At 39.2% G+C, this 10820-nt stretch overlaps 1 long non-coding RNA gene across 1 annotated transcript; it reads left to right on the top strand.

The window, feature by feature from the left end:
• Positions 1 to 369: 369 nt before the first annotated feature.
• LOC129515291 (uncharacterized) lies at positions 370 to 10616 on the top strand. Its single transcript, XR_008665551.1, has 3 exons — positions 370 to 516; positions 6815 to 6919; positions 9676 to 10616. It is a non-coding gene; the product is annotated as an uncharacterized LOC129515291 (long non-coding RNA).
• Positions 10617 to 10820: the final 204 nt, after the last annotated feature.

Here is a 10820-nt window from a genome sequence, read left to right as displayed (position 1 = left end):
ACAACAAAATAACCTGCCAGCTTTAGCCAACCCTTATCTACTTCAAGTACAAAGATTAAATAGTTCAAGTCTGGATGAAGCCCCAGTAAGCTCAAGTTCTGCCAAACCAAGAAAACTGAAATGTGGACAGGATATGCCTCTGCTTATCTGTGAGATGTAGTCATGCCCAGGGGGAAGTAGGACATGACTATCCCTTCAATAAATGCCTCCTTATGCTTCAGCCCTGGGCTACCTCCTTTACTTATGGCATGTCATTTATAGACTATCCCCTTGAGGACCTCTGATTTATTCATTCATTCGATCACTGATTCACTAAATATTTGTTCCTATTTTGCAGTTGGGGAAAATCTCCTAGAGAATAAATGTCAACAAGTAATTTACTCAAGATCACCCAGTCGGCTAGTAAACAGAGAAGAGATTGAAGTAAGATAGATACGACTCGAAAGTCATGTTCTTTCCTCCATTCGGGGGGCTCTCCAACAGGGGCTCCATCACAGTCATCTGGGGCTCTCACAGGTACTTCTGAGTCTGATTCTGGTTTATTTGAGCGGAGTGTTCTGTGGTGGGGCCCAGGAATCTATTTTAACCAGGGCTTCCTGTGATTCTGATACGCGGTCAAGTGTAGGAACAATTAAAATGCAACATACTAGTTTTCTAACTCCTTTTGTTAAGTTCTTTTTTTTAAGATTTTATTTATTTATTCATGAGAGACACAGAGGGAGACACACACACACACACACAGAGAGAGAGAGAGAGAGAGAGGCAGAGACACAGGCAGAGGGAGAAGCAGGCTCCATGCAGGGAGCCTGACGCGGGACTCGATCCCAGGACTTCAGGATCGTGCCCTGGGCAAAAGGCAGGCACTAAACCGCAGAGCCACCCAGGGATCCCCCTATCTGGTTACCTTTTTTAAAAATGAGCCATGTGCATCTCTCGGAAGAATAGCCAGGCAGATGGAGCAGCTAGCACAGGGGCACCAAGGCAAGTATGTGTCTGGTGCATCCAAGAAATATCCAAAAGGCCAAGGTGGGTGCAAGAAGGAAGCAAGAAAGAGCTGTGAAAGTTGAAGTCAGAAAGATAAAGAAGGGAAGAACCAGGAACCAGGTGAGCTCATGGTGGGTCTTACAGGCTACCGTGCTTTTACTTTTGCTCGAAATCAAATGAGAAACAGTTGTTAGGCTTTGATTTAAAAAGTCATGCTGAGCTGCTTTATGAAAAACAAAGAATTCCCTTTACAAAGGCCAGAAGAAGATTCTAAAAGAGCTCTAGTCCAGACTTCTCTGAAAAGGCAGGTGTTTTCCTAGATTATTCCAGGGAAATGGTTACAATCTCACATGAAAGGAGGCTTCATTACTCTTTAGTCACCCATCTACTTCATTCAACTATTCATTAACCAAATATTTATTAAATCCACAACCTACCTTGTGTTAGGTGCTGTGCTAAGTGCAGAGGGCTTTATACGATTTATGACTTGGCCCCCAAAGTGCTCAGCAGCAGTATATATGGTTCAGGTTGCCTGTGAAGTAATTGTTTATCTCCAACCTAATTACTTCCATTGTAATTAAGCCCCCTTTCCTTTGGCTGATTGTCAATAGGTGATGTAATCAGCCAACGTGGCCACCAGGTTTATGTCTGTGACAGGCTATGGCTGGCAGTCTCTTCTAAAGGTTTATTGGAAACGAAAGCTGTTGTATGCATAGGTTTACCTGAAGGGGAATAAGGGAGATTATTGGCAGAGAAGAAGGGGTGCCAGAACGGAGGGCAGGAGCACTAGAAACTGAGAAAGTTCTCTGGTTTCCTGAAGTTGAGGGCAGGGAAAAGGTGCTGCTTACTGTTTGGGGGAATAAGAAAGAAACATGAGTCAAACTAGCTGCTTTTTCTTATATAGTATATATTTTGAACTTATTTTATTGCCATTGAAGAGGGAAATGCTTTAGAGTAAGAGCAAAACATGGAATGGACCCGGGCCAAAGAAAAAAACCTTAACATAGTGACTAATTCTTTTAAGATGATTCAGTTTGCAGACTTCACAGGTAGTGGAAATAGTGTAGTAATGCACAACATAACAGAATAATAGTCACCTCAGTTTTCTTACTCAGAGGGATAAATAGTCAAGGACCAAAAATGTGATTAATATCTTGATTATGCTTTACTACAGGGACCTTTTAGTGGCCACATTTAAAAGATTTTTCTTTGTGCTTTACCTCTAGGCCAATAAATCTATGCTAACTTTATGGCATAATGGTTTTGTTTTATAAATATGTCAGCTTAAGGAATGATTGGAGCACATCCTACCTTCCCCATCCAATTTTTTATTCCGAAAGATTTCAACTGATAATCTGAATTTTTACTTTATGCAGGGCATCTTGATTATAAATATATCATAAATCATAATTATAAACACATCATACTATGAAGAAACAGAAAATCTCTCTGATACAGAAGACACACTTTCTAAATATTTTCCTGCCATTTTAATTTCAAGAGTAAAGAAAAATATAAATGCAACTAGAAATCACAAAGGTACCTAACTGTTATCTCCCTGAAGTGGCAAAATATACATGATTTTTAAAATTACTGACGTGAGATATAATGCGTGGTTGATAGTTCAAGTCTGATAGAGTATAAATTTCAAGCTTAGATATTGTTGATGGAAAATGAAATATAAAGGCTAAATTCAGACCTCTCCCAAGTCAGTAGCAGAGTCCTGATGGAGGAGCAGCGGTGTAAAACCAAAGTATATGCTTCACTCTGCCGGAGAAGCTGAGTGGTACCATGATAAGAGAAAACAAAAGACAAGCTTGGAGATGCTCTTTGTTCATTTATTAATTTATTTTTAAACAACATTTTATAAAGATTATGTTGTCTTTTCAAAAAAATAGTGGGACTGGAGGAGTTGTGTCTTGGGGGCTCACCTGTGCTAATCCCCACAGCATGAGCGGAGTTGAAGATGTGTTCACTGGTTTACGTTTGTTTAAGTGTTTCCTTCTTAAGGCATTTTTCTTTAGGCATTTTCTATATTCCTGACTAGGAGGCCAGCTCCTACTCTTGGACTTTCTGGTTGTGCATTGAAAAGAATTTAAAAAATATTATCAATTAAAAGACCATACAGGTAATATAGGTATATGGAACTGGTAAGCTAATGTTTGTGTTTAATTTCCTATAAAACTGAAATGCTAGTCCCTTTTGTTCCTTACTGGACTCTTGTTAAGATCACACTGGCCTGATAGCTGACTGTTTTTCCCAGTGCAGTGTAGGTGACCACCAGGTGCCAAGGAATGATACCCAGTACCACAGGTAAATCTTTAAAATCTCTTGAAAAGAGCACGATTCTTACTATCAGGAATGACGTAGTACTTCAAGTATAGAGGAATGGAGAGATCAGCAAATCCTATCTCCCTAAAACAACTTTAAAGCTGGACAGATTTGGGATCCCTGGGTGGCTCAGCGGTTTGGCGCCTGCCTTTGGCCCAGGGCACGATCCTGGAGACCCGGGATTGAATCCCACGTCGGGCTCCCGGTGCATGGAGCCTGCTTCTCCCTCTGCCTGTGTCTCTGCCTCTCTCTCTCTCTCTCTCTCTCTCTGTGTGACTATCGTAAATAAATAAAAATTAAAAAAAAAAAGCTGGACAGATTTGACAAAAATAATGTGAATCAGAAATATACCAAAGCAGTCTGTGAAAAACAGGAGCTTTACTGTTGAAGAGGGCTAGCTTTATTTGGAGTGGAAAAAGGAAAACCCACACCCAGAAGCAACAGAGAAAAGACAAGACTGTGGCTCTCCTAGCCCGAGTTTGCAGTTTCTGTTGTGATGTAGTGAAATACCAGAGGGCTAGACAGGGAGGTTCTGGAAATGAGGTAGCCATTGAAGGCCTTGATAAGCATTCCATGCATCCTTGGCTGTCTGGAAGCCCGTACTCATGAAGTACAGACCTCAGAGGGCCCAGCAAAAAGTAAGAATGGAGGCAGAATTGAAAAGTGCCCAGACTTGGAATGTATTCCCCAAACCGAATACAGATCCACTAACAGAGAATGGAAGCTGTATAGACATGAGGTGTTTGAGCACAGTGTGTACCAATCATTGACCACTAAACTGTGCAGACTTGCCTCTGGGGAGACAGATCAAAAAAGGAAATTAAGATTAAAAAAAAAAAAACTGAGCAGAGACATCAGTAGCCATACACTGTAGGGGTAATAGTTTCTACAGATTAAGTCTAGGTTATTAATTTTTTTTTACTTTTTTAATTTAAATTCACTTTGCCAAGATATAGTATAACACCCAGTGCTCATCCCATCAAGTGCCCTCCTTAGTGCCTGTCACCCAGTCACCCCATCCTCCCACCTACCTCCCCTTCCCCTTCCACAACCCTTTGTTTCCCAGAGTTAGGAGTCTCTCATGGTTTGTCTCCCTCTCTAATTTTTCCCACTCAGTTCCCCTCCTTACTCATATAGTCCCTTTCACTATCTCTTATATTACACATATTGAATGAAACCATATGATGATTGTCCTTCTTTGATTGACTAATTTCACTCCAGTTCCATCCACGTCAAAGCAAATGGTGTTTTTTTTTTAATAAAATAAAAAAGAAAGTAAACAACAACAACAAAAAAAACCCATCAACAACAAAAACCCCCAGGATAAAAATAAAATGAGAACAAGAGTTGTTATAATATATTATCTAAAATGTCCAATTTTCAATAAAAAAATAATGAAACATGCAAAAAAAAAACAGGAAAATATGACCCATACTCAGGGAGAAAAAGAAGCAGCCAATAGAAATAGACTCTGGGAGGTCCTATAAGTTGGATTTAACAGGTAAAGACTTCAAAGCATCTATTGCAAAATGTTCAGAAAACATTTATTTTTATTTTTTAAATATTTTATTTTTTCTTGAGAGAGAGAGGGAGGCAGAGACATAGGCAGAGGGAGAAGCAGGCTCTCCTTAGGGAGCCCCATATAGAACTCGATCCCTGAACTCCAGGATCAGTCCCTGAGCAGAAAGCAGAGCTTAACTGCTGAGCCATCCAGGCATCCCCCCAAAACATTTTAAAGAACCAACAGAGAACATGCTAACAATGATTCAGTACAGAGGAAACACTGATAAGGAAATCAAATCTATTAAAAAGTACCAGATGAAAATTCTAGAGTTGAAAAATACAACCACCAAAATGAAATATTCACCAGATGAGCTCCACAGTAGATTTGACATGAATGAAAAGTTAGTGAACCAGAAAATGGATCAGTAGAATTTATCCAATCTGAAAAACAGAAGAACAATTGCAAACACATTAAACAAATCCTCTGAGACCCATGTGTTACCACCAAGCATATCAATCCTGTATGTAATGGGGAATCCCAGTGGGAGAGGATAGAAAGGGACAGAACAAATATTTGAAGAAACAATTGGCTGAAAATATCCCAAACTTTATTAAAAGCCTTCATCAACAGATCTGAGGAGCTAAATGAATCTCCCAAAGAGATTCTCACCTAAACATGCCATAGTTGAATTATTTTTTAAAAAGATTTTATTTATTTATTTAATTGAGAGGGAGAGAAAGAGCTTGAGGGACCACATGGTTGGGGGGGGGGCGGAGAAGGGGAGGGAGAGGAACTCTCAAGCACACTCCATCCTGAGCACTGAGCCTAGCACAGGGCTCCATCCAGGACACTGAGATCATGACCTGAGCTGAAACCAAGAGTTTTGCTTAACAGACTGAGCCATCCAGGTGCCCCCGCCCACCCCACCCCCCATAGTTGAACTATTGGCAGCCAAAGAAAAAGAGAATATCTTGAAAATTTCAAGAGAAAACTCTAGTATTAGGAATTTAGATGCCTAGCATATGCAGCAATGATCAAGGAGGCTGGAATGGATCTCTCTGCATGAACCCGGATTCCCAGATCTTACAGTAAATACAAATAAAGACCTAGAGCCCTCTTTCATCCTGCATGATGCTACAATGCATATCTTTGAATAGGAGGTTCTATTATTTTTTAAAAAGAGATTAATAAAACAAGATCCATAAGTGAGTCTGTATCCAACTTCACCTTGATCAAGTAGTGTTGATCAATAACAGCAGTACTGATTATGTTAGCAATGTTCTAAGGAATGAAAATTCTATCAAGAGCGATGACAGAATCCTAGGGAGAATGCCTTGGTGACCACAGGCAGCCCATTCTCTCAGGAACGAAAACAAACAGACAAAATCAACTCAGGAGAACCTAAACATGTGAAAACAGTAGAGCCATGCTTTTTCCCAGGTTGCTAGACTTTAATGACCGTGGCATTTGAAAAACCAGCATTTAAATGGGTGGATGGATTATGAGAGCAAAGTGTACGGCCGGTTTCAAATAAAAGAAGAAACTTTGTGATTAACAAAATGCTCAAGGTCAAGTCTGTGCCTCCTTATTAAATATTAATTAACAAGCAAACAAACAAAAACCAAAGTTCTCCTGTTTTTAATACCATGTGTGTTCAGATCATTTAGTGTTTTGCTGTCCGTATGAGCTCACTTTCTGGATAATTGGAAAGTTAAGTAACTGCCTAGAAAAGGTAAACATTTGTTAAAGTCCTTAAGAGGAGGCTTAACTTATTTGATACGACTGCAATAAAATAGTAGTTTGTGTCAACATAAAATCCTTCTTGTATCTATCATATGATGTCATGTGGAACTGCCAACACACAGGTTTTGATGTAAGACTTTTTCAATATACTTCATTCATAATCAGAACCCACATTGTGATATCATTTTTTCCCTAAAGTCTGAATAAATAAATAGAAGTGTGTTGACTTTGATTTATTTGTGTTTTCCTTAGGTACCTGATGACGACAACAGCTTAAGAAGATTCAATTGGCTGGTGTGACTGATAGAATTAAGTGGCTAATGACTGAGGAGGTGGGACATTTTCAATTCCAAACGAGTAAGCTAATTCCTTAAGTAGTTATGCTTTTCCTCTGGGCTCATGATGGAGCACTACACATGTGTTTCAAAGTATTCTTCCCTTTGTAAGTTTTTTTTTTCAGTTCAAACAATTGTTTCTACATAAGCAAGAGCTCAACAACCCCCTTCCCACTTTCTATATCTCTCATGGGGCTTTTTGAATGTGTTTTCTAAGTATTGCTGCCTAACTGGCTGAAAAGGGGTTTGGAAGAATTTGGATACAGAATTTGAGCCATATCTTGAAAATGGAAGGATTTTGAACAAAAATGCAATGAAGTGGGGTGGTAGTGTCAATTATTTCCAGCAATGAACACAGCATGCCCAGATATATAAAGGAAGGAAAATTCACTGCTGACAAAGAGGAGCAACAGCCTGGGGTAAGATTGAGACACAGGAGGAGACCCAGAAATTATAGAATAGAAAATGTGGCCTTTGCCATTTACCTGAAGAAAACTGGTAGCATGAAAAACTTAGTTTTGTACCTTTTAGGATCTAAGTGGAATTAGTTGGCATGTTTCAGGAGGTGGGTTCTGTCTCCCATATTTCATTTCAAGGATTCCTAGTCTTCAAGAACCATCAAAAGGATGTATTTTCCTGACATTATCATGTAAGATGGTCCATAAAGACCCTCTAAAAGTTCACATGCCTTCCTCTTATATCAGGCTTTGAAAAATGATTTTATTACTATGAGTTTTATATACTATTCTTCAAAGGGTGACTCTTTTTTCATCTTTATTGTTTCATCAATAAAAGATATTTCTTCTAAGTAATTCTCACCACCCCTTCAATCTTCTGCAAGGAAGATATTGGGATTTTCAAAGATGGTGTTCAGCATATTTTCAGTTTTCCTCTCCTTTCCTGCTTCCACCCACTCATCTCTTCTCTGCTTTGGGAAAGAAATGCAAGACTTTCCTGACTGTTCTTGGCCCCCAGCAAACATTTTCTTATTTCAAATGTCTCTGGCTCCAGTGTCTATAACTCTACCACACTGGCCCTGTGTGCTGCCTGGTAATTCTTCTCCAGATGCTTCAGGGACACCCCTCCTGCCTCCCACTGGTGTCCCAAGTTCCTTAAGGGCAAAAGATGTGACTTCACCTCTTCAGCATCTCTAATGTAATCTCATCTAATTTAGAAATGATTATCAACTAAATGCTCAAACAGGGGAAATACATCCATAACTTTCTGTGTATTTGGAAACATGGACTACATTGTACTAACTCTAATCCATATTATTATCATCAAATTTTAAGTAGATTTTCCATTATCCATTTCCCATTATTTCGGTAAATAAAAATAGCAAAGTCAATTTCAGAGAACACTTTCTTCTAAAATCAAATTATTAACCTACGTAAATCTTAAGGGTATTTCCATAGAGTAGGTCAATAATATACTACCTGTTAAGGGACCTATAGGTGAAAAAAATGCATGTTTCCTCTCGTTATTAACCATCATAAACATTGAGGTATTTTAGAAAATCAAGTATAATATGAAATATAATATAGAATTAAATATAAATTGAAAGAATTAAACTCACCTTAAAGCTCCAGTTTCCAGACTCTAGCTTTACTCTTTGTCCCCAAAACACTACTCCAATGAAAACAAAGTCTTGAACCCTTGAACTTTATCTTTTTGCTGCTGCTTGTTCAAAAGAGAAATTTAGGTTTTTTCTTACAGAGAACAGGAGCAAGCAAATCCAAGGTATCCTCAATGATTTTTCATCTTGACTAGTAGGAAAGGGCAATCTATATAAGCAATTGTTTAAAATACTTATAATACAGAATATATGAAATTAAATACTGCCTACTGCAGTACTCTCCCCCACTTTGGACCTGGGTGATTTCCTATCCAATTTTCCTCTCATTCAGTCGATTCATTTCTCAGCTGGGTCCTCTTGAAGAAACAAAACATTAATTGGACTTGCCATTGTGTCTTGGATTATTTTGGTGACAATTTTCTGTGACAGGGAAAAGAGTTGCTAATTCATTGCTTCAGGAAATGAAGGCCTAATAGCCTCACATCTGGTAAATTATGGTCTTCCTGCTTCTTAAGGCAGCAGCAGTACACACAGCATTATTTGGAATTAAGAAAAAGCAGTGAAGGAAATCAAATTTTACATTGCAGTGGACTCACACACACAAAAAGCTCAGAACATGTCCTTTATAAAAGCATCCATTGTCTAAGACATAGAATCGAGTCGGCCACAAGGTAAATTGAGCAAAAACCCTTCCAATATTCTAATGGAAACCCCGAGTGGTCTGTGGACTTAGATCACTTGTCATAGCTCCTTGCCCCCCCGCCCAGGGTGGAGCCCCATCTTGACTCTGGGGGTGGGGTTATCTGTAAATTACCATATTTGCACACATGTAATAATATAGTCTTAAAGACCTCTAGGGGAAATGACAAATAAAGATTGATTTTGCTTTGAGTGGGGGATCATGTTGCATATTGGATAGGAGAATCAGTTGGTCTCACTTCTGCATAACACCTGGACATCAATTTGCAAAAGAAGTAAAGAACTGGGTACGGGGTGGGGAAATCTGCCAAAGGATTGGCACAGGAGGCAGCAGCAGCCTTCCCTATGAATTGCAAGAGTTCAGAGATAGAAATGAAAGTGTCTTACCCCAGTTACCTCCCAGTGGTGGGGTTGGGGGTGAATAGCTTTTATCACATTAATACCAACTTGCATCATGGACTTGTGAAATCACCCTAATGACTATCATATTTGTTTCTGTCCAGGTCCAAGGGAAAATGAACTACGATGACCAAAGAAGCAAACTGGAGGACTTCAACAGTAGATATAAGCAGTTAGTGAAAATAAACCCAATATCTGGGAAGGGCACCAGTGCTTGAAAATGGGGCTCTCTCTGCCTTGACAGAGCAGTGACAGAATAGCACAGCATAGTTTACTCCCACCTAATCCTCTGTAATCCCCAATTGGAACAATTAATTACCCAAGGGGTCATGCTCTATTCCTGTGGTATTTCTATTGAGAGCTTTACGAGGTGGACATGTGTCCATTATGATGCATTTTGACGGCTCCTTTCACTTAGAGCTGAGAATATTCGTTGATTGTGGTCAGTACATTTTCGTGTTGTAAATGGAGTGTAGCTGAAGCGTTCCCTTGATCACAGATCACAGAAAACAGCATATGTTTAGAGAGGGAAAGAGAAAGGGAGAACAAGCCTGTGGATTTAGAAATCATTTTGCTTGTCTAAACCTGGGCCTCGTTCCATCCAGATGACACAAACAGGAAGTGAGATGAGAAGCAGAGCGGGTTCAAGTCAGGATGTCACACGAAGAACAGCCAGTTGCCTTCAGAACTAAGAGATTTAGGGAAGCACCATATTATAATAGGTTCAGAAACTGGAAAACAAAATAGAGCCCGCCTAGGGCCTCAAACACCTGCTGAGTCTGATGCTCTTCCTTTCTTGGTTTGACTGTCACTCACACAATGACTCATGTTCAGATGACTGCTCACCTGAAGGCATTTAACTAATTGGCTTAAATAATTGATATATCTAACCTCATCTCTTAAAATCAGAGGATTTATCATTGTGACTTTTAAAAATACCCTAGCAAAGCTTTGAAAATCTATTCAATTCATTGGCTCATGCCCAGAAACAAATCTGAGGACTTCACATCAGTTAAACTTTTCCAGTTTGACTGTTTTTAAGGAAATGGAAAATTCTTTTTTTAAGTTTTGGAAAGAATGTGGAAATGCAGGAAGATGTAAAATATGTAACAATAAATATCATCCTCAAAGTTCAAATCTGTGATAGTTTTCACATTTATTATCTCATTTTATCCTTCTGGCAACTTTATGATTTTGCAGGTGCCAATGTCCCCATTCTGCATGTAAGAGAATAGAGGCCAGGACTGGA

This window comes from Nyctereutes procyonoides, unplaced genomic scaffold (assembly GCF_905146905.1).
Source record: "Nyctereutes procyonoides isolate TBG_1078 unplaced genomic scaffold, NYPRO_anot_genome, whole genome shotgun sequence".
Taxonomy (NCBI): domain Eukaryota; kingdom Metazoa; phylum Chordata; class Mammalia; order Carnivora; family Canidae; genus Nyctereutes; species Nyctereutes procyonoides.
This window is presented reverse-complemented; position numbering and strand designations above follow the sequence as displayed.